Here is a 6,299-nt window from a genome sequence, read left to right as displayed (position 1 = left end):
CACAGGAGATCATCGACTCTCTCTTCATCTGTATTTACCTTCTGAACTTGGGAACAGGGTTGAAAAAAACACTGTGCAAGGAAGGTTTTAAAGTTAAAGGGTAAGACTTTAGCTGCACTTACAGGAAAAAATTCCCAAACAACCCTCACATGTCCTTTATTTCTCTGCTATCTGGACACTGTTGGAAATAAGACGCCACCCAGAAGGAAAACATCAAGCTATTTCTGTCACATGTCCCCTGTGCTCATGTAAGGCTGCAATCCCTCCCAATGTGCAGCACTTCGTAATTTCCTCACATGCTCTGTGCTTTCCAGTGAGCCCTGCTACACATCTCTAAGGAGACTTCATACCAAAGCCACGAAGGTGAGGAAAGGGATGTCAAACAAACTCAGGCAAACTACCCAATGTTGACAGCTTTTGTTGTGCCAACATGCTTCAGGTCAGCCAGACCTTCATGGCTGAGATCCATTTAGGAGATCCTCTTTTACAACTCAATTTCTAAGACACTAGAGGGAAAAAAGCCTGTGTTTTCCCAAGTATAGCCATCGTTTTTCCAACAGCCACATTGTGTACTGTGCATTTCAGACATTCCCAAAGTTGACCGTGTTCTGTGATTGACCTGGGGAGCACCAAAACTTAATAAAGAGCAGTCATGCAGCTTTTGCTGCCCTGGACACAGCTCCACATTTAAACAGGTTCTTCTCTTCTTTTCAGAATGAGTATTTCTGGAGCACTTGGAGAATGATCCGGTAGCTGCACACACGTTTGGGAGGTGATGAGCTGCTGTTCTCTGGGCTGCAATCCTGGAAACGTGATAAAGGAGGTGTTGTGATGATTTTGCCCATCTACCAATGACATGGTACACTGAATAGATAAAATAATGTGCAGTCCAGGTGGAACACTATCATATTGTCTTGTGAAAGGTGTTCCTGCACATGGCAGGGGGTCGGAACTAGATGACCTTTCAGGTCCCTTCCAACCCAAACCATTTTGTGATTCTATATTGAAGATAAAGAAGGTAAATGGCCTAGAGAAGCTGTGGCTGCCCCATCCCTGGCAGTGTTCAAGGCCAAGCTGGACGGGGCTTGGAGCAACCTGGTCTAATGGAAGGTGTCCCTGCTTATGGCAGGGGTTTGGAACTGGATGAGCTTTAAGGTCCCTTCCAACCCAAACCATCTGTGATTCTACACTGAAGGTAGAGGGCCACAGTAATGTTGCTGGGTAAATCACTGTAATGGCACTGACTACAACAGCTGAGCTCTGGCCTCAGTTTCTTTAGGGATTCCTGAGGCACTTACCCCTTCCTGTCTCATGGGACCAGACAAGCATTGCCTGAGGAAATGGAAACAAGGGTAGCAATTCCCAGTTCTCTCCAGTATGGCAGGATGTGGTATTGGAGAAGGAGATTGTTGGCTGAGGGACAGCTCCCCATTCTAGTGTAAATCCAGCATTGCTTCACCCTGCCCTTGCCTACAGGCCCTTACAATTACTTCTGGGGTCAGGGTCTGCCCCTGAGCACTTGCAAATTGAACCATGGCACAAAAAGGAGTGGGTGAGAGCTGAAGGATGTGTTTGGTCAAAAGAGAGCTGCTTGGTGCATGCTGTGGGGGAAACAGAGGAGTTGAAGCCCAGGGCAGCATGCTAACAGCAGACAGCTTCCCAAAAAAACCTCCTAGCACGTGGCAGGACTGCTGCCCTGGACAGGCTTGCAACACATTCCCCACCGCCAAAGCAAAAGTGAGCCCGATATGTCCTGCTCAGCTGTACCTAGTGCCAGGGAACAGGCAACAGCAGGGAGCAGGCAACAACAGGAGCCCTTGTTTGCCATTGCCTGCCATTGAAAGCCTGTGGAAAGCAAGTGTAAAATCCCACTGCTGCCATTCGGTAGCATGGAACTCCTTAGCACCAGTGCATCTTTCAGCAGATTCAGCAGGGATGCTCAGCGTTGTTGGAGTTTATTCTGGCTGACACTAGATTTTCAGGGGGGACTGTTTTTTATTTGTATTGGGATAAATGAAAGAAAAATCCAGACCTTGTCATGGGGGGGTGGGGTGGGAGGAGCAGATTCTATCTTTTTGGTTTTCTATTTAGACATGCTCTAAAAGATGTTGCTGAGAGCTTTCCAGTAGGGATGCACAGCCTTCTGAGTACCTGTGTACCTCAGAGGCCAGCAAAATCTGTACAGATTTCCAGAAAGGCACCATCCAGGCCCTTCCCCTTCTCCTCAACATCCCAGCCACGCATCTACATCCTCTTTATTACAGCAATCTCGATTTACATCAGCAGGGACCAGAGTCACACATGCCTCGTTTCAAAGCTTCCTCCCTGCCTGTAAATTTGCTGCTGATAGCGGAAGATCCTGGTGTCTGCGGATCACAAGTGAAGCCTGGTGAGCTGCCAGCCAGACACCGCTCTGGTTTGAGTCACTGCCCTCTTCCCAGCTGGATAGATGAGAAAGGATAGCTCATGTTCAAACATCGAGGTCAGCTGCGCCCGCCCTGGCAAAACAAACAGTTGATGTCAGTGAAGAAAATGAATGGGCAGGTATTTGAGATGCTTCCTTTCTCTTCACGCATTTCTCAAGGGGTTTATCAAAAGTAAAGAGAGTGAATAACAAGACGGCAGTTGGCACTCGGACTCTCATGGAAGGCACAATGCCCAGGCATGCTCTGCCATGGCCAGGCAGCTGTCAGCATGGATGTCACTTCACTTCTGTGAGTCCCTGCCCATGGCCAGGAAGAAACAGGCTGAGTGCTGGCCACCTCGTCCATGTGACAACAGGGTGGCTTTCACCCTGGTCCCCAGGGTCAGAGAGAGCAGAAGGAAACAAAATTCAAATACTCTGCCCATGCAGGGGTTCCTGGCACAATCTAGAGCTGACAATGAGCAGTTTCACATCCTGGGCACATCCTTCCTATTTAGTCATCTCCAGATGACAGGGCACAGGCAGTGAGTGGGACAGAAGGTCCCAGGAACTGCCAAGAGATGGGAGAGAGCGTATTAATGTCAAGTCAGCAAAACTTGCTGGGCTTCACCACCGAGTGGGAGGTGCTGAAGAGCTGCCTCAGGACATCAGGTCCTTCCCAGTGTGGCCATGTGGCCTTGGGGCTGCAGGTAGCTAGGTGATGTGCTGCTCCACAGCAGGAAACACAGCCACAGCTGTCATCCCTGCGGCGTTTTCTAGAGGTGAGCTTGGAAGAAGAGAGGCAGACCAGTAGAGAAACCTCCCCTCTGAAATGGGTGACGTTCTGCAGATATGGACAGAGACCAGAGTGGAAGAAGTTGGCACCAACACTACCCACACTGGGTGTTGTCGGGCGCTCTTGGAGCCACACTACGCTGAAGGCTTTCAGGGCTAGCAAAAAGATGGTCAAGGCACAGGAAAGACCAGCCTGGCTCCTGAGGTGTTAATTTCCACCAGCAAGAACAGGGCAGTATACCACTAGTCCATCTTCTCCCACTGCACCCCTGGTCCATGAAGAACAAGGTCTGGCTCAGTGCAGACACCAAGGAAAGACTCTGGCTTTGCCCCTGCATGCAGCTCCCTCCACAGTCCCTAAGGTGCCCCCTAAGGGGCTTGCCAGCCTTTGAGGAAGCTCCCTGTCTCTGGGACCCACACGATGGACCAGCCAGAGCAGCAGCCCCAGCCTGGATGTCCTGCTGGAAAACCCCAGGAGTGGTGGCTCAGTAGGTGGCACTCTGCATCCACGGGGAGCCAGCACCTTCCCAAAGGTAAGCCCTGCCCCTGCCGGCCCAGCAACCTGCCCCACCGGCCCCGTGAGCCCTGCAGCCCCTCTGGGGGCAGAGTCCAAGTGTACTTCCAGCCCTGGAAGAAGGTCATGGCCCAGCTTAGTGCCTCCTCCCAACAGCATGCTGCAGAGCTGGGACTTGCAGTGGGATCCCACCCTGAGTACCCCAAAACATGTGGCCTTGAGGGGGTGTTCTCTCAGAGAAGCAGCCAAGCAGGGCTTTGCTTGGATGCCACCATTTGGGAACAGGTCCACTGATCTCCCACACGAATCTCTCTGTGCGCCACCATCACCTCACTGCATCTTTTGTGTGCCGAGGAGTGGTGCTGGTTGATGCCAGGCTGCCCCTTCTTCAAGGAAACAGGAGCAGCAGGAGGAAGTTGATGAGATGCATGACAAATTTGAAGCAGGGAGTCAAATTCCTCTGTGCTGCCATGGAGCAGTGGGATGGGAGCCATCAGCTGGAGATTGGAGGAGAGAGGGAATGTGGTGAGTCAGGTGCTGTATACGCTGTGTTTGGTCTCCAAACAGCGCAGGTAACATGGGCAATTGCACTGGGGTCATTCAACCTTTCCCCTGCTGAGTTTGTCCTTACAGTTGCTTAGCACTTTGCCAAGCAGGGCTGGAACTGTCAGTGTGAAGTATATTCCTTGGGTTAAGCTGAGAAAACATCATTTAAAATGTTACACATGGGACAAATACTTCATTTTAACAGTGAAAAAGAAAAACCAGGAAGGAGGTGGTGGTGCCTGCCTAAGGAAACAGGTCGGGGGAAGGAAAGCTCCCAGGTTACAGACCTCCCTTTGGCTGTTCTCACACAACCAACTCCACACTGGGGTAGAAGAGACACCAAAGTCTCTGTCCTTGGAGAAACTCCACTCACATGCACCCCATCTCTGCTAGTGACAGGCCCAGGGACTTATGGGAGCCTCATGGGAAAGGAACACTGGTCTGAGGGAGAAGGAAGGATCATGTGGAATCCTGAGCTGTCCCCAAATGATGAGCAAGTTGTAGACAGGAGCTGCTCAGCACCTGCAGCTGGACTGAGCAGGATTTGTCTTCTCTCTGCTGTAGACACTATGAGGAAGGGGATGGGAAATGAGGGGAAACAGCCTTAAAAAACCCCCCCAACAGTAAATGACAACCAGTTTTAATAGCAGTGCACACAAAGGGGCTGACAGGGGTTGAGGGGCTGTCTGCCGCGGGATAACGTCCCAGCCATTCATTCAGCAATTTCTTTTCAGAGTCCTTGGGCATCACTTCTTGGGCTTGGGTTGTTCCCAGGCTGAAAGTCAAAACCACAGCACTGCACCAGCTACTAAGAAGGAGCAAAAATGACTGCTGTAGCTGAACCCAGGACACCTGGCAAAGACAACACCAGGAGCTGTGTATCCTCCTTTGGCATGTGTGGAAGAGGCAAGAAGGTTTAACAACGGAACAGCTTGGATCCCAGCAAAGGCTCTTCAGGTCCCTGAGCTGTGAGTAGCGGTCTAAACACAGAGCCCCCTTTTCCCAACACTGGGAGCATTGCGACCCACTGCCATGGGGGTAGCAGAGGGGCACCGATCCTTTTTTCCTCACGCCCCCAAAGGGCTTTCCTACAACCTGCTGCCCCACTGTTTCCCTCCTCAAAGCAGGTCTACTCCACGCTCTCCCACATAAAGTCCAGGAGAGGCACTGGTAGTCAGGCACCCTCTGCTAAGGGCTTCTGCTGCAGCAACAGCAAGGCCAGGTGCCCCTGAGGAGCACATTTGCAGGTCGAAGGGGGTGATCCTGCCCCTCTGATCTGCTCTTGTGAGACCTCACTTGGATCTTGTGAGACCTCACTTGGAGTACTGTGTACAGTTCTGGTGTCCTCAATATAAAAAGGACATGGAGCTGTTGGAGTAAGTCCAGAGGAGGGCCACAAGAATAAGGGGGCTGGAGCACCTCCTGTATGAAGACAGGCGGAGAAAGTTGGGGCTGTTCAGCCTGGAGAAGAGCAGCTGTGTTGAGACTTTAGAGCAGCCTTCCAGTATCTGAAGGAGGCCTACAAGGGTGCTGGAGAGGGACTCTTCATTAGGGACTGTAGTGACAGGACAAGGGGTGATGGCTTCAAACTTAAACAGGGGAAGTTCAGGTTAGATCTAAGGAAGAAGTTCTTTCCTGTGAGGGTGGTGAGGCACTGGCACAGGTTGCCCAAAGAAGTGGTGAATGCTCCATCCCTGGCAGTGTTCAAGGCCAGGCTGGACAGAGCCTCAGACAACATAGTCTACTGTGAGGCCTCCCTGCCCATGGCAGAGCGGGTGGAACTGGATGAACTTCAGGTCTTTTACAACCCAAAGCAGACTGTGATTCTACGATTTCCCCCACCCAGCCGCCTGCCCGCCCTCCTCTCCGCCCGTTACTCAGCTGTTACTCATGCGCCGCTCAAAAGCTAAAACCCGATACCAAGGCCCATCACCAGGCTTATTACTGAGAACTATCTCCGCCCCCTCTCTCCCGCTTCCCACCGGCGGAGCGGGGCACCGCAAAGAGCAACCCGACGGCCCAGGTGTGCCAAGGGCTCTC

The sequence above is a fragment of the Nestor notabilis genome, unplaced genomic scaffold (genome assembly GCF_000696875.1).
Source record: "Nestor notabilis isolate BGI_N333 unplaced genomic scaffold, ASM69687v1 scaffold13341, whole genome shotgun sequence".
Taxonomy (NCBI): Eukaryota; Metazoa; Chordata; class Aves; order Psittaciformes; family Psittacidae; genus Nestor; species Nestor notabilis.
This window is presented reverse-complemented; position numbering follows the sequence as displayed.